We start from the raw sequence: 19,299 nt of genomic DNA on the forward strand, positions 1-19,299 counted from the left end.
AGTAACATTAGTATGCATACAGTGACATATAACATATAAGAAGGTAATTCAGATAGAATTCATGGAACACATGTAACTAAACATGAAAGGGAAATTAATCATGTCAAATAGTGATCCGAAAAAAGGGTTTTTAATCCATGAACAGGTGCGACATATGACATACTAAAAAAGTGAATTGGATGAACATGCTATTTGTGGATTTGGATGTGATGAGAAGGAGCATAATCGTATGAAATCAGATAAACAAATAATATATACAACTTATAACGTGTCACACTTCATCTCTATTGAACTATACTAAAGCATATGCTTTCCTAGACATTATTTTAAATTTACGTATCCTATATTTAAATGATCTTTCAATTCTGCTAGTAACATTATTTTAACTCAGTAGAAAATGTATAAGAACTTATATTGATACTATTATCACTTTTCATAACATGGGGTGATGATAATTTTTTGTTGACATGTTTAGTTTATGTTATCCAACTAATGTTCTATCTATGTTCACCAGATGAATTCTCTGACACATAGTACAAGGTAAATTGCATCACTTGTTATAATCTTCATTTAAGTGTAAGTCCAAGTGGAGCCTCGTTTGCTATCAATTGCCGTGGTAATCATAGCGACACTTGGTGCAATGTATTATATGTATTTTGATTACTTTACAGGTCTTGGATAGGCCCATTTACTGAGGAATTATTGTCAAAGTTTTAGGAGATGACAAAGTATGTGATTATTATTGTGTTTATCTATTGTAGTTGGTGTACACAGTAATGGAGAATATTGAGTACCCAGATTTAAGCTTTAGACGGTTGAAACGACCGTGTACACAATATGTTTGATTTGATGCCCTAATGAGTGAGCTTACCAAATTCAGCACCTGGGTGTTGATGTTCAATAGCTGAGAAAGGAAGTGCATTCAACTTTTCCAAAGTAGGAAGCGGTGCTTCCAATCCATTGTTGCCGGTAATTGGCTCAACAATTGTGTATCTGTCAACTATCCATTCATACGTACCGGCTCGTATTGAGTAACTACGGGGATCCCTAACTTTCACATAAGAAACAAGATGTGTGTGGAAAAGGAGAAATAACTTCTCGTATTTGGGAATGTCATCGTTGTATAGTACTATGGAAAATTGTTGTTCCCGTAGTTAGGTAAAAGAGAAACAACTTCAAATATGCTATTATAATTATAGAGGAAGTAGTTAGATTTTCCGTTCCTTTTTTTTCTAAGGTGCAAATTCAGTTTTTCGTGACAAACATTTTGCAGTTTCTAAAGGATTATTGTAGATAACGTTTACAGTATCAGCTTGGGTATTTAGGGAGTAGACAACTGGTATTATACCTTTTGTATTTATAGATACTTTGCTAAATTTTTTCTCTGGTCTAGTCCCTTAACATTTCTCAGTCGTGACTTTTAATCACATACTTATCGCTTTTAACCTCACTGCACAACATAATAATACAAATCTGCACCTATACATCCTTCTATAATATTTGATAGAAATTATCCCCAAGCTTGGTATACAAGAAAAAACAGACATTGTTGTGAGGTACACATTCATTTCTTTATAGCAGACATTTTACAGGTTGTAAAACATTGTTGCAGCTAACGTTTACAGTATCAACCTGAGTATTTAGGGAGTTGATATGAAGAGAAAATTACTCTTTTATCTTGCACAAGAATTGTGTGAGAATGGACAGATGAGTCTTTGCTCTTGCAAGGGCGAAACTTGTCAACTACCTGAACCTTGTTCAGTCTGTAGTTTCTTTTGTGATGGAGTCCACAAGAAACCTCTGATCCATTATGGTATTCGCTGTTGCATTGTCAAAATAGAAGATGAATTAGGTATCAATATACATAATAAAAGGAGAAAGAACTGGTAAAATCTGTCAGTACGGGATGGAAGAATATCGGCCATTGTAAGGCAGCAATCGAAAATGTTACAGCCGACTGGAAAATCTACTCTACTGATCCCTTTGTCATGAAATATATCAAGTGGTACCAATAATTTAGATATCTTTATGTACTTATAACGTCAGTTTGAATAAGAGAAGCATATGCTGAATGAAAATTTAAAGTTTTTGAACCAACCCAGTCGATCCATACAAAGAACTTCACTACCTTATATATCTTAAAAATAATGTCAATTTGAATAATAAAAGTGTATGCCGAATAAAAATTCAAAGCTTTGGAACCAACATTGTTGATCTATACAAACAACTTCCTTTTGAACTATGCAGTTAAGCGAAGTGAAAGTTTATATGTCATAAATTGGTTGTCCATGTAAAATCGGAAGAACAAATTACCAAAGACGGATTAAAGGACATTCCAACAAACTCACATAGATATTAAGGCTGCAAATATCTTGCTTACAGAAGACTTTGAACCTCAGATACTATTGGTTTTTGCAATTTGACCCCTTTTTAACCTCATCACGTAGTATTTGATGGTCTTATTTTACATGCCAAATATTTCCATTGAGTCAATTTATATATACGCATTACATATTTCAATCATGTTCATGATTGGTTGATTTCAGTCACATATTATACATGTACATATAACCAAACCACCAGTCCTTTCCCTAACCAATATGAACCTCTATATTGATTGGACCCTAATCCATTCTTAAGACATAGCACATTTATTCAATCTGAAAACCAAGAATCACAACAAATGGAAGTGATATTAGAATATTAAACAAATGGTCCTAGTTCAGAAAGACATAACTCAGTAGCAAACATACAGAAAAGGGCAAAGATACATAAAAAACAAAAACAATTTTAACTACATACCATTTTGTGTTGCTGGTGAATTGCCTCGAAACAGATAACGCCATAACTCTAAAATCAGTAATACTCATAAGAGAAAATCTAGCTGATAGTTGTATACTTCATTTGTACATTATAAGCTGGAGAGTACTTATTAGTAGCTTTTCTCCATTAATTCGGTGTTTGGTTACTGTTGTTATTGGTCTTTTATGCTAAAGAAGGTATGTTAAACTTCAGTTACTTGTTTGATGAAGATATTAGCAATCCCTTTGTAAGCACAGAAACATATAACCCCAACTATTACAGTTTGTGTACACTCTATCCTCCACATACTCCACTTGTGGAATTACATCAGGTATGTTGTGTGTTTCATTACTTATTTTAAATTGAAGAATATGATCCTTAAACTCAAAAAACTCATCCATGTAGTTAGAAAATGTCAATACACAACAACAGATTGCAAGGGCAGAAAACACAACAAATCGAGAAATTTTGCAGAACTATGAAATAGTTATTTCTATTTTTTTTCCAGAGAGAAAAAGCGGGAAACCCACAAATTTCGTAGTATGTATAGCAGATCAACCAAACAACTGGAAGAAAAGATTATCTAACGGGAAATTCAGTTAAAAGAATCAAACAATAAACAATCAAACACAAATTTATTTACTACAACTACCTGGGTCTTTTCGTTTTTGAAAATCTTTTATCTTGTATGCTGATGTTGAGCTAGTGAGGCAAGATCTGAAGCTGTACTGATCTTGTATACTGTTGTTAGAGTCCAGGTAATTAAGCACACAACTACGAACTCACAGAGACGATAAAATTAGAATTCCAAGTAGCACACCAATGGAGTTTTCTATTAGTTTTACTACTATGAACATACTATGAAAGAGGAGAAGGGGAAAAATCAACAACAAAGAGAACTTACACTCTTTTGATTGAAAATTTGAGGAAAATCGGAAGATTATCATAGGTGTGAGAATGAATTTTGGGTTCTTTAGTGAGACAAAACCAAAGCTTAAGCTGTTGTAAGAGTAATTTGTGGAGTTACACGTACAATCTCAACGGACAACTGTTGTATTACCATAACTCTGAGACTACACCTGTACCAACTCAAATACGAAATGAACTGTTTGACCTTATATAAAGGTAATGACCAAACTAACCCTTGGCAAGCTGGTAGGACAACCTCCACCTACCAGCTTTCACTTGCTACTTGATCACACTTATATATAAGAGTTAGTTTTACTACTATGAACATACTATGAAAGAGGAGAAAGGGAAAAATCAACAGCAAAGAGAACTTAATCAACAGCAAAGAGAACTTACACTCTTTCGATTGAAAGTCTAAGGAAAATCAAAAGATTGTCACAGGTGTAAGAATGAATTTTGGGTTCTTTAGTGAGGAAAAACCAAAGCTTCAGCTGTTGTAAGAGTAATTTGTGGAATTACACGTACAATCTCAACAGACATCTGTTGTATTACCATAACTTTGAGACTACACCTGTACCAACCCAAATACGAAATGACCTATTTTCCCTTATATAAATGAAATGACCAAACTAACTCTTGGAAAGCTGGCAGGATAACCTCCAACTGCCAGCTTCCACCTGCTACTTGATCACACTTATATATGAGAGTAATAATAATAATAATTATTTCATTCATCTATTAATAAAGGTTGATTGGAAGTGTAATTCAAAATTTAGAGGCTTTTTTCCCCTTTCTACTAGGCTTGATAATGGAGAAAAAGAAATTGTGTAAGGTTGGATGAAATAGAGGTATATGTAATGAATCGTTGATTTGATACTATTTAGTTTTTATAATTGAAGAAGAATTTGTTGAATTTCAATATAAACAGAGCTAAAAAATAATAGGAAAATAAATAGGAACGTCCCTTCAATCATCGTTGTTCAAGTGTTGTAAAGAATTCTTTGTCAAAACTTTTATAAGAAAGAGGTAGAGAACAATCTTTAAAATCTTCTAGCCTATGCCTATCAAAAGGTAAATCAGACTGATGGAGTCACATGCATATTTATAGGCAGACTAGAAACTCTTAGGCAACTAACTTTAACCCTAGTTACTTCTCATAGTTATTTATTGTCATAAAATAAATACCATATATGCATAACTTGGAAGAAAAATAATTGACTAATTTATTGCCGTCGGGATAAATCTGACCCCTTCCCCTGTTCCTGCCTACGCATATAGGATATTTATTTAGGAGACAAGGTAATATTTTATCACAAAAAATATATAGGTTCTCCTACTTGACCCACATATCAAAATCAGACAATCCTTTATGAGTGAAAATAAGCAATATGACCATAAACACATATTCACTCAATTTAATAGTTAGAGAAAATACCTAATTACCCCCCTGACCTATACCCAAAAATGTTATGACACACCTCAACTGAAAGGGGGTTCTATGACCCCCCTGAACTAATTAAAAGTGTAATTTTGACACCCTTTGTGCCTACGTGGCACATACATAGCGCACACGTGTGCCTACGTGGACACTTCAGTGTGTTGTGCCACGTATGTGCCACATAGACACTAACGGTGTCAAAATTACACTTTTAATTAGTTCAGGAGGGTAATAGGATCCCTTTTAAGTTAAGGTGTGTCATGACCTTTTTGGATATAGTTCAGGGGGGTAATTGGGTATTATCTCTAATAGTTATATAACAATTGCTTTATCAAGAATATATTAATACAAGAATCATGACGGTCATGCTCTTAAATAAACACTTTATTTCATGTATTACATTGTATAGTATGATCTAATTAAGTGTCCAACAACTTTATGAATGAACTTAATTTAAGTTATTTCGAGTTCAACTTTATTTGATCCGATGACCACAATATAATACATGAAAATCAAAATATGCACTATTCTATATAATGAAAAAGGATAATTTCTAGACAAATTATTAGAGAACAAAGCAAGACTATAATGAGTTATGAAGTCCTATACGAGATGCATGATCTTTAAACATTACCTGGTAAATCTTTAGTCATAGAATCAACAATCATCATAGTAGTATTAACATGTTTAAAACTCATATCTTACTTTTTGACATAGTCTCTAATCACCAAATACTTTATGTCGATGTGTTTACTACAACTGCCACTCTTATTATTCTTCAAAAAGAATATCACAATTGAATTATCACAAAAACAAACTTAATGGTCTCGTAATACAATCAATAACTTTAAGGCTTAAAGTAAAATTCTTCAGCCATAATGCCTGTGATGTACCTTCATAGCATGCTATAAATTCAAATTTCATTATAGATGTTGCAATAATGATTCGCTTAACACTTCTCTAAAATAAAACACCTATAGCAAGAAAGAAAATGTATTTAGAATGGATTTATCATTATCTTTGCATCCACCTAAATCAAAGTTTGAATACCCAATAACTTCAATGAGTCAGAATATTTGTATGTAAGCTTAAGATCCTTGGTTCCTTGCAAATATCTCAAAACTCTTTTACCAACTTTTCAGTGATCAAGACAAGGATTACATTGATATATGCCTAACATTCCTACTACAAAGGCAATATCAGGTGTAATACAAACCTGTGCATACATAAGGCTTCCAACACGTGAAGCATGTGGAAGACCTTTTATTTGCTCTTGTTTCAATGAATTTTGTGGACATTGATTCAATAAAATTTTTTCACCTTTAATGATAGGTGTTGCTATAGGTGAATAACTTTCCATTCCTTATCTTTTCATAATTCTTTCAATGTAGGCTCTTTGAGATAGTCCAAGCAACCATTGAGATCTATCTCTGCGAATCTCTATGCCAATGACCTATGAGGCTTCACCCATATTCCTCATTTCAAAATTCTGGATAAGAAACTATGATAAGAATCGGGTTGCTTTAATAAACAAGAAAACAGTGCAGAAGCAAAAATACTTAGACAAAGACAAGAAATTAAAGATTGGAAAATTTGAGAATAAAATCCTCAATTTTGAGATTAAGTGCTAAGAACCCTAATTGATCTTAATATTCAAAATTAGTGGGTTAGGACTACAATTCAAGAACTTAGATCAAAAGTGATGTAGACCCCTTTCAAAGAAATTAAAAGAAACAATTAGTATAAGACTAATCATCTTCTTTAATGAACTCTAATAGAAACTAAAGATTTCAAGTTACGAATTAATCTTACCTTCTAAAGAATCATTCTTATAAGGTTGCGAGATAAATTCCAAGTAGCCACACACAAAAGTGTAAATAAGAAAAACTCTCAATTAATAACAAAATCCCTCCCTATATATATATAAAAAAAACCTATCCAAATAGCATGAAATTTGAATTCTACTTTTATGAAAATAATTAAATTTAGAAAAATTTTAAACTAGGAAACTTTCAAACCAGGAAAGCAAAAGTTTTCAAATTTAATCAAAACCAGGAAAGCAAAAGTCTAATCTTCTTCGTTTGAGCTTGGACTTGAATCATGATGTGTAGTACTTAGCTCATGCTTCTCCATAAATCTTGAACTCATTTTTGGGATCTTCTTCCATCATAAGCATTTGTTGATTCACATTGCCCATCAATCTTAATGCAACTGGGCCAACTTGGATGCTATCAAACTATTTCATCTCATGCAACAACCCCAAATCACTACTAGTAAGTAAAATGTCATCCTCATATAGAACTAAAAAATACATTTGCTCCTACTTATCTTAAGTTATATTGATCAATGACATTCTCTGTAAATTTGAATGAAGAAACAATATTATAAAATTCAATATACCATTAGCGGGAATCCTATTTTAGTCCATTAACAGATTTATTCAACTTGTAAACAAGGTGACTTCCATTCTTATCACAAAATCCTTCAGGATGACGCATATATACCTCATCTTCAAGATTTTCATTTAAGAAAGTCATTTTCACATTCATTTGATGTAGCTATAAATCAAAGTGAGCTAATAATGTCTTAATTATTCTTAATAAATCCTTATTTGATATAAGAGAGAAGATTTCATAATAATCAATGCATTCTTTCTGAGTGAAATTCTTGACTACAAGTCTAGTTGTATATAGTTTGACATTATCAGATGAATCTTTTTTGATTTTATAAATCCATTTGAATCCTATAGTAGAGATTCCTTTTGATAATTCAGCAAGATTTCAAATTTTATTTTTGGCCATAAATTATATTTTTTCTTTCATGGAATCATATCAAAGTGTTGAGTTTTCTCCACTCATGACTTGTGAAAAAAAATATGGATTACTTTTTAGTCCAATATCATAATCAGACTCTTGAAGACATACAATATTGTAAGACCCCGTAAGATCCTAGCTCATTTCAGCTCACTCTTGCATGCTAAAGGGGTCCAAGACTTAAAAAATTTCACTAAGTGTTAAGATTTAGTCATTTTTAAAGCCTCTTAGACTTTGATAATTTTAATTCTGATCTTCTTGGTCTTAGAACATCGATTTTTAAGTTGATTCATGATTGGAGTGGTCGACAGCATGTCTCGGGTAAATTTTGGATTTTTCAGATGAGGTTTGAGGCTTGCTTAGATGTTCAAACTAGCGAGTCAGCGTGATATGGCCGCGGTGCGCTGCTTATCGCGTTGGTAGGGTGCAATGCGGCGCGACGCCTAACGCGCCGACTGAGTGACGTGACGTGTCACTTACCGCATCACTGGCCATGTTCAGTTTAATTAATTCCAGGTATGTGGGGGTATTTGAGTCATTTTTTCCTTACTTGGCCTCACCCATAACATGAGATTAAGATCCCAAAAGGACAAAATCACTCATCTTTTCACAAACTCTCTCAAGAATAAAACCCTAGCTTATTTAAATCCAAGTTCAAGATTTAATAAATCACCAAGAACTTACAAAAATTCATCAGTTAATATTCAAGATTTAAGAAATCACCAAGAACTTACAAAAATTCATCAGTTAAGGTATCTTAAATGTTCATCCATGGGCCCTTTTCACCCATGGAGTCCAAGTACATATTTTTGTGTTCTAAATCATGAATTACATATTTAAAATGAGTTAATTTCATGAAGCTTTTGGGAATTTCGATTATGCATGATGTTTACAAGTGTTTTTAGTTGGAAAGTAGCCTTTAAATGTTTAAAGCATGAAATTCCATGTTAAATCCCCCAATGTATGGTTTTAGTGTTATGATTATGTTATTCCCTCATGTTTCAATAATTTCCATACCTATGTTCATGAATTTCAAGTGTTTGATGAAATGCCTAAGAGATGAATTTTGAGCAATGACTACTTATTATGCTTTTGAAGCTTTGGTTTTCTTTTACTGTTAATATTATCGAGCTCTGAGGGTTAGGAATACTCAAAATTTAGCTGTTTACTTAGTCTTAGTACTTTCAAAATAGTTTTCAGGAATATATGAGTGTTATTAGTTCAGTCAGTTATCCTATCAGTCAAGTTTAGATTAATTCAATATTTTGAGTCAATTTAGTTGGGAGTAGGATTTAGCACCAAGCGAACCCAGGTATAGGGGCTCACCTGCCAGTTGAGGGTGTGGCCTTTAGTAGCAGTCCCTGCATTCCAAAACTGCGTAGCCAGCCTAGGTTAGAGATGTTAACTTTCCAGTTGAGGGTTGACATATATATCACTAGAGCACCTATCAGTAAGTGGTGACTCTTTAGTCTTTTGGGACTTCATTTCAGTGGATCTACGCAGCCAGTATTAGTACCTGTGGCACGGTACTGACACTCTTCCAACTGGGGTCACAGGTTGGACCCCAATTAGCTCTTATTTGGGCATGTCAGTTAGATGATAGCTCCCACAGTCTCAGTCTAGTATTCAGTTCAGAGTTCAGTTTAAGGATTGCTTGACAATGGCATACATTTATTAGTTATTTAGTATCAGTATTTTAGTATTTCAATTTATAGACTATCCCAGTATTATGTCATATGCTTGGTCATGCATTCTCAGATTTTAAAGCTTTCTTGCATACTATACATCAGTTATCTCATGCTATTTATTCAGTCAGTTATTCTTTATGCATATGAGCCATACATAACAACCTAACCTTATTTAGAATACCAGTACATTCAAAGTATTGACCGCATACTCATTTCTTATGCTATGATATCTCATATCATAAGTTTGGATGCTCAAGTTCCCGACCACACCTAGACATCCCAGCGTACTAGCAGTAGCAGCAGCGGTGAGTCCTGATATTCTGAGGACTGTTTATGTTTATTCAGTGTTTCAGTTCAGTAGTCAGCTGGAGTTAGTTGGGGACTTATCCCATCAACTCCACAATTAGTCAGTTAGAGGATTTTAGACACTTTCAGACAGTTAGTCAATTATCAATTGTTATTGTCAGTCTTTACAGTATTATTTTTAGATATATATTTTCCAGGCATATTAATTCTGGGATGTTTTTAAATGTTTAAACCTTATGGCGTATCCAACTTTGTTTTCCACACATGTGTATCCTTTATTATCAGTTTGTTCAGTGCTCACAGCAGGTGCCAGCTCATGGGTTAGCTTGTGTTCACTTGTGACTATAAGCACTGTGTGGCATCCAGGGTGTACTCCCGAGGCGTATTGTTGATTTACAAACTCTTGGGGATTTTCTTACTTTCACTTGTTTTGGTCCTCCTTCAACAATGGGTTCAGGTAAAGTGGGTTGCTCTTTATTTGGCTCATCAAATGATGGTATCTCTTGAACTTGTTGCTCTTCAGGTAATTCATGAGAATTTTTCTGATTTACATTCAAGTTTTCAGTATATAAAGGTACCATAAGTGGTACCCTTCTCTCTTCTAATTCCACTATTTGAGTTGAACCACTCCCACTTACTTCATGTTCCTCAAGAAATTTAGTGTTCCTAGCCTCAACAATTTCAGGAGAATGAGAAGGACCATGAAATCAAATCTTTTAAAGTTATCGACATAATCTATAAATAAATTGCTTATTGTTCTTACATCCTATTTTTTAAATGTGAGTTATTTTCAGTTGGATATATACAATTGTGTAAATGGCTTAAACTAGATTTTCATCCTTTAAATAATTCAAAAGGTGTCTTAGAGATAACTTTGTATGAAATCCTATTTAAAATATACACAATCGTTTTAAGGCTTCATTCCATAAGGATAAAGATAAATTTGATCTGCTAATTCTTCTTACCATATCCATTAATGTTCGATATTTTTTGCCACACCATCCTATTGTGGTGTTCTTGGCATGATATATTGAACAATTATACCTTTTTTTTTAAGAAACTTAGAAAATAACCTTTAGCTTATCCCTTTTCTGTGTACCTACCATAATATTCTTCACCTTTATCAGATCTTACAATTTCTAATCTATTAAACAAAAAATAGAAATACATGTATGTTGAATAATCATCAATAAATGAGATAAAATATCTCTCTCCATTCAAGCAACGGATAGAAAAAGGTCCACAAATATCTGTATGTATTATCTCAAGTAATTGAGAACTCCTTTTGACACCTTTAGTGGATTCGTTGGTCTACTTATCCTTTATGTAGTCCACACAAGTATCAAAATAAAAAAATCAAGAACTTTAACAATTCCATCATTAACTAACCTTTTGGTTCTTTTAATAGAGATGTGCCCAATCTTATGTGCTAAAGACATGATGAGTTCTCATTGACAATACATCTCTTAGTGATAATTTCTTTATTATGCAGAGTTAATACATTACATTCAGTCGTAGGGGCTAACTAAATTTTAAATTATTTTCCATATAAATTTTTAAAATCAATAATTTTGTTGCCTTTCAAAAATTTCATTATATATAAATGAAACTTGGAATCATAACCAACTATTAAATACGATGGAATATAAAAGTGTTTTTAAAATTTAATTGAAAATTATCTTTTAAAATAAACCTATAAGTCTACACGCCTTTCACATGTGATGTCATATATAGCAGAATAAACATTTTATTCACTTCCCATTGAATTCTTTAGTTTTATAACATTTTGCATGATTTTAACAATATGAGTTGTGGAACCAGAATTCATGTATTATGAGAAACTTCAATGAAATTAGATTCATCGCATACAAAGGTAAAATTACCTTTTTTCTAAAGTCACTTCTTGTATTTCAGGCAGTCTTTCTTTCAGTGCCCCTTCTTTTTGAAGAAACAGCAAGTGTCTTTGTCAAGACTGTTTTTCTTCTTCACAAAATTACTTTTTTACTTTAATGCATTTCTCTTAGCACGAGCCACCAAATTAGGATTTTCAACCTCTCTTCTTCTTGCACACACACGATCATGTGTTCATTAATTGACCATTATCTTTATATAGTTGTAAGAAATATTGAACGAATCATATTCATAGGAAGAGAGTTAAAAATAAAATGCACAAGAAATCATATAGACATATAAAACTCAAGGGATTTGAGTTTTGCAGCAATATCTCTCTTTTTCATAATGTTCTCACGCACTGTACAACTTCTAGCAAATATCATACTTAAGAGCCTCTTCATAAGGTTGCTGATCAACGTCTTATCAGAGCTTACAAATTGTTCATCAATTTCTTTCATGTAAGCTTTGACATTATCGTTGTTAGGGATTGAATCCCCAATGCTTTGGAGTATATGAGCTTTTATGAGCATTTAGCTCAAACGATTAGATCGCTTCAACCGCTCATAAAAAGTCTTAGCCTCTGGCGTAGGTGGTTCTTTCACACTGAGTGCCAAATTCGAACACCCCAAAAGTGAGGAATTTCTCCTTGCATTCAGTGAAGTTTTCACCAAAAAACATTGGATTTTGAGCATTTCATTAAATAGAGAAATAGGAAAAACTGTGTTAATTGCAAAACACACATAAGCTATGAAATACATAACCATCAAAGTGGATTGTGTAAAATATCGATTCTTAAGTAAATTCTAAACCTTCCTTTAGGTGGAGATTTCAACCCATGCATAGAATTACCCAACTTTATTAGACTAGAAAATTAAATAAAACAAGAAAATAATTCATATATGTGGGCATAGAATAAATTTTTTAAACGGAAAGATTTATTATTCATTTCAATTAATCTAATCAAGCTAGTTATCACCTCGTGAGGTAAGGTTATTATTTTGATAAGATAATTAAACTTTATAAGATGTCATTATTATATCTTAATCACTTAACTTTATGGGATCAAATAATTTAATTTTTCTTTATAACGTATTCCCAGGATGTTGTGGCTAACCAAGCATATGACAAAAGAACTCAAAAATAACATTTTCTGATATTTAAATTTAATAATTAATTTAAATAAATAGTTTTTTAATTACAATGCTAAAACCCAATTAAATAGGCAAGCCTACATCAAAATAATCTGATGCACAAAGAATTTCATTAATATAAAAAGAACTACACAACAAAAGAATAGACTGACCCTACATAACCTTTATTAAAATGATAATTTCTTAGCCATAGTCATAATAGGTTGCATATAATAAGAGATAAGCTGCGCCTACATATCTCCCATTCATACTATAGCTTAAGTAATATTAGAAAAACACCAAGGACTATAGTAATAGTTGTGCAAACTATTCATCCCTAAAATATTGGTAAATATTGGATGACTTAATATTAAGGTCCAAAGAAAACAACAACTTAGAAATTAGGAGACAAAGACAAAGCACAATACCTAAGCATACTACCGTGACTCTTCATCTTTATCTTATAAATTGATACGATTAAAATATCATCTCAACTTAAAAATAACTTCAAAGATTCGACAGTAAATCAAGTCCTTTATTAATTTATAATTGACATAAACTTCAATTTCGCAAGCTTTGACAATAGGCGTGGATAAACTCACAAAATTCAGTTTATCCTTTAGTTTTAATTGGATACTGAATAATATGGCTAAAGAAGGCTCTTGATACCACATTTTGAATTTTAACACATACATAAAGCCAAAACACAACGAGAAAATGAGTAGAAATGCATTTTCAACCATCATTGTTCAAGTGTTGTGAAGAATTATTTGTAAAAATTTTAATAAGAAAGAGGTAGAGAGGAAACTTTAGAATCTTCTAACCTATTCCCATCAAAAGGTATGCCTGACTGATGGAGTAACATGCGTATTTATATATAGGGTTGATACTCTTGAGAAAATAACTTTAACCCTACGAACTTCTCATAATTATTTCTTGTCATCAAAGAAATGCCATATATGCATAACTTGAAAGTAAAGTAATTGATTGATTTATTACTTTACTTGGGAGATAAGGTAATATTTTATTATAAAAAATATGTGAATCATTAATACATAATATTGTTTCTTATAGAAATTACTTGTGGAAAAGCGAACAGAGTATAAATTGAGAATCGAAATCATATTTGGGGAAGAACAAAGGTAGAGAAATTAAAAAAGAATGGCGAAAAAGAATGAGATTGGAATTAAGATGGAGGATACTAAAGAGGCATTAGGAGAAGTTTACGACATCGACCAACAATCAGTAAATAAGATAGTGTATATTAGGGTCAAGGGCGGACCCATGTTGAACGAAGGAAGGTCAAGAGAGGAAAAAAATATTCGATTTATGAGTTGGAAAAATCTATAAAATTTTGTGTGATCTATTGAGGAAAAAGCTCAAACAGGTTGAACAAGAGAGGGACGCTTTGTGTGAGAAATTGAAAGATAGTGAAGATAAGTTGATGGCATTGAGGCAAAAACTTAAAAAAGTTAAACTTGAAAGGGAATGTGCAGAGTTCAAATTGAATAGACTTGTTCTTCTTCTTCTTCGTTTTGTTCTTACTGTAAAGTGGTTCTTTAGTATGGTGTAAGCTAGTTGCTAAGCTTGGGTGTTGAATAGACAATTGGGTATTGAGTAGTTTATCCTAGTTAGTATGTAATGGAGTTGTTTAGGCAGTCTATTTTGTATCATTTTGACATGTTTAATGTGAATGAATTGACATATTTTGTATGACAATCATATTATCAATTACTTTGTGTCCAGTTGTGCAACAAAGTATTGCCACCTAACTAAGCATGACCACATATTTGTAACTACTAAAAGTATTGCTAAGAAATAAACTAAAACACAAGTATTTGTAACTACTAAAACACTTTAGAAGCTCATCATATTAAAACTACTAAAAGTTGAGCTAAAAAGTGCATCACATCACTAAATAAGGCGTTCAACATAAAAATGCATAAAAAAGCTCAACATTGAGCATAATAGTACTACTGAAGCATACCACAAAGTCATTAATTGCTGCCTAAGAAAAAGTTGTTCACAAAATAATAATGCAATTTGTTCAAAAAAAGAGTATAACCCTCATTACAGTATCATGCATACACATTATTTCTAAATGAACTACTTCTTGTAAGATCCAATTGATGAAGAAGACTTGGTTACATCCACTTTGTTTCTCTTATTTGCTTTCATCTGTTACAATTGTATGCTGGTGACTACATTTTTTTTATTCCACTTTAGGCCACAAGGTTTAAAACAAATATCTATATTGGTTGGTGAAACACTCTTTAAATTTGTACCTCCATAAAGAACCCTCTCACTTGATGTACCAGACTGCAAAATCAGATAAAATTATAAGACAATGAACATCAAAAAGTTGAGTGAAAACATAGTTATAGATAAAGAATGAGACAAAGAGAAATACATTGTACACTTGGGTTCTAGTTGCTGGATTAGAGTAAACACCAAAATTAATGGTAAGACTTTTGTATTCAGTAGTAACAGTAAATGAGGTAGCACTGTATGGACTCTTGTTGGTTGGAAAAGGTGGAACTTGACTATAAGAAGCATTTCTTGCACTTTCAAATGGGGTTCCTCTTGCATTAGTTGTTTTTTCCCCCAATCCTTTACCAGTCCCTACTTGACCTCTACCAGTTCCTCCCCCACCTCCCCTATCAGCACCACATTGACCTCTACAAGTTATTTCTTCACCTCTACCAAAACTATATTGGTCTCTATCAGAACTATATTAACTTTACCAGCCTCACCTTTACTTCTATCAGTACCACCTTGACCTAGACCAACCCCACTTGACACCTTTCATTGAGGTGTTCTTGGCATACTAGCTATGTCAGCACAAATAGATCCTTATTGATTGGATTATATAGTTGCACATGCACAAAATGTGGAGCTTAACTGTGAATGATACCCCACCCGAGACTATAATTCCATGATGTTGGAAAGAACAATAAATGTAACACAATATTATCAATAATTTTCACTAATAATAATAAAAGTAATAATAATAATAATAATAATAACAGTAATAATAATAATAATAATAATAATATAAAGGTAGAACATATATCACTTACTCTTGCTACCTGAATTTCAGTATAGGTATCTCTTGACATTGCACTGGTGTCACCTTAAATAGAACTTGAATGTGATGGTTATAGTGGTTGTGGAGGATTCCATGAGGATGCAGGATGAGTGTTAGGTTGATTACTATTACTTCTCCCCATACCATTCTAGAAGATAAACAGAAATATGTAAAGTTCAAAAATATGATAATTGTACAACAATTGTTAACTATTATGAAATTGATTTACGGCTTACTCTTTTTACACACATAGTCTTGTTATGGCCAACATAATTGCATCTTGAATAGGTCATCTTGATACATTTTTTTGACAGTTTTCCCCACTTTTTTGGCTTATTCTTACTCTTCCTTCTGTTCTTACAAGGTTTGCCTGACATCTTTCTTGGTTTTGGAGGCTCAGATGATGAGTTTGTGGTTTCAGGCCACATTTTCATATTAGGAATTGGTTGAATGAAATAGTTATAAGACTTAAGAAAGGTTTATTTCATATACCAGTGTTAAATGCTGATCATGATCTTTATTCAAGTAATAATAAGTATAAATAACAAGAGGACAAGGAATACCTCTTAACATCCATAAACTACAGTCACAATTCTTCTTGTCCAAGTGAACAACAAATGTGTACCCCTAATCCCCAATTTCAAAACCATTAATTCCATTCTATAGTACTCTATGCCTATTTTAATATTTCTTATTATTTTCTAAAATAGTTCTTGCCATAGATGGAATGTCTGAAATTCATGTTTCAATAAATCTGATCATATCTACATGTTTATTTATCATTTTATGCCTGATATCCTCTTACATTGTAATTATGGACTTATGATAGCAGTTAAGATCCAAGAATTGAAAGTCTCACATGTGTTATTCTAAAATATCATATTTAGAATGTGTTTTGAAATATGTCCTACACTAAGAATAAGAAGGATTAATTAGCATGTCCTTAATTATTTCCTTCTTACCTAGTCTTGACATTACTTGCATTTTCTCTTTAAACTTGACTTCAAAGCTTTCTTTTGCACATCTCCAAAACTGCTTTCTTTTTTTTTTCCTTTTTAGTGCACATGCCAATTACTCCAAATATGTCTAGCACACATTCTTCTCTCAATATTTGATAGAAGATCCATCAAAATAGGAATAAGACCCTATAATAAGTATAAGTATGATTAGAATAGAAATTTTAATGGAAATCAAAGTCAAATAATAAGAAAAATAATAAAATAGTGGTAGCTTTTATTGTTTCTGACATTGCAATCAAGCCTTTACTAATTTCCAAATTTAGATCAACAATTAGATACCTTATGAACCAATATTAGCTATATTTTGGTTTTGTATCAACAACTGCCCATACATTTGGTTGTTCCCATTTTTTCCCACCGCAACTAACAACTCACCCTTACAAGCTTCTTTGAGAAAGAATCCATCAAAATAAATAATTTTTCTACACCCATCTAATCATCCTTGCTTGAAGGGATGTAAGCACACATAGAAATAAGCAAAGAGGTTCTTCCCCAGTTCTGTTTCTTTATCAATTTTTATCCAGCAAGAGCATCCAGGATTTATTTTCTTGATCAAATCTACATAGTCACATAATGTGTCAAATTCTAGTTTCCAATAACCCATATTCACCCTCATAATAATCTGTTTTGTCCTATAACAAATACTTTTACCTTTAAAAATGCCCAACACCGCTCTTACCAAATTCTAAATTTCCCGAATCTTTATGTATGATGGAGAAAAAATTTTGTCCTTGACTTTTCTATCAATCAACTTTGAATAACACATCTTGTTCTTATTTATAGGAATACTGTAAATAGGGTTATAGTTCTTAGCAATAAAATCACCTAAATCCCTATCAGTAAAAGCAAACAACAACCAATTGCAACTAGGTATAATGCACTTCACCCTTATTTAATGTTTTTCATTAGGTTTTAAATTCAACTGCCTTCTATACTCTACAACATAATTTGCAACTACTTTTAAAATTTTTTTGGCACCCTCAATAATTATTCCAAGCTCAAACATAACAAATTCACAATTTTCATCTTACCGAACTTTTTTGCTTCTCCTTTTTCTAGGTAGATCTGCTCCTCTAATGACATCTAGATCTAGATTCTCTTCACTATATTCACTCCAACAATCAAAACTATCAAGATATTCCTCATCTCCACCCAACTATCGAGCATATTTCTTAGCTTTATTTTTTTAATATGCTCAAATCCTCTATCGACACAACCAACAACTCCCATAGGTACTTCTTCAGTTTCAACAGTCTTTTTTCTTATTTTTTTGTTTATTTTTTTTATTGTTTGCTTTGTTGTTTCTTCTTTCTTATCTCAAAGCCTTCAACTCCCCATCAACATCTGAGCCATCTTCGGAAGAAATATCTCCAAGATCTAAATCACTACTCAAGTGATTTGATAACTCTCCTTCTATATTAACATCTTGTACATAGAAATATTTTAGATCTTCTACATCAACCTCATCACCTTCTTTATTAACATCTTCTAGGTTAACATCTTCTACAACAGCCTCATCTACTCTGTTAGAAGTCTCTCTCTCTCCACTTATGTTAATATCCTTTCTCTCTTCACCTAAGTTAACAGACTCTCTCTCTATTTTAACACTCTCATCAACACCAATAAATTCTCTCTCTAAGTTGACACCCTCACTAACCTCATCCATTGACACCCTCTCACTATCTATAACCTCAAGTCTAGGTAAAAGACCTACAGGTCCATCAGGGTCAAGTATTGGTTCATCTAAAACATGATGACATAAAAGTCAATAGAGTTATCATGTTTTAAGTCTTTAACTAGTTCTAGGAGATGTCAGTCATTTGTAACCAATTTGAACTCGTTAGTTACTACTTCTTAGTAATAAAAACTCTAACAGTTTCATACCCTGATTCTTTAGTATAATGTAATAATTTCAGTAGTAAAAAGTGGCCCTTATCAATATACCTTAGTTCTGACACACATTTTCCAACATATGTGGGGACAGGAATATTGGAAAAGCCCCCCCCCTCCTGGTGAAATTTTGTATAAATAATCTTTATTTGTTAGGTCACCTGCAACAAATGGTAAAAAACCAAAGTTAGTAAATGAAATATACCCAAAGAACACACCAGCTACAACCTTTAATGTATATGAAGAAAGTGACGGAATATTTCCAATAACACATCTCATACAGCGACATTTCAAACCCTAAAAACTAAATTATGCTAAAATTT

At 32.4% G+C, this 19,299-nt stretch overlaps 1 long non-coding RNA gene across 1 annotated transcript; it reads right to left on the reverse strand.

Annotated features, from left to right (window-relative positions):
• Window positions 1-1,474: 1,474 nt before the first annotated feature.
• Window positions 1,475-4,094, reverse strand: LOC124885629. The gene is made up of 2 exons (XR_007042947.1): window positions 3,455-4,094; window positions 1,475-1,820 (listed from the first exon to the last, which is right to left on the reverse strand). It is a non-coding gene; the product is annotated as an uncharacterized LOC124885629 (long non-coding RNA).
• Window positions 4,095-19,299: the final 15,205 nt, after the last annotated feature.

The sequence above is a fragment of the Capsicum annuum genome, chromosome 7 (genome assembly GCF_002878395.1).
Source record: "Capsicum annuum cultivar UCD-10X-F1 chromosome 7, UCD10Xv1.1, whole genome shotgun sequence".
In the NCBI taxonomy this organism is placed as follows: domain Eukaryota; kingdom Viridiplantae; phylum Streptophyta; class Magnoliopsida; order Solanales; family Solanaceae; genus Capsicum; species Capsicum annuum.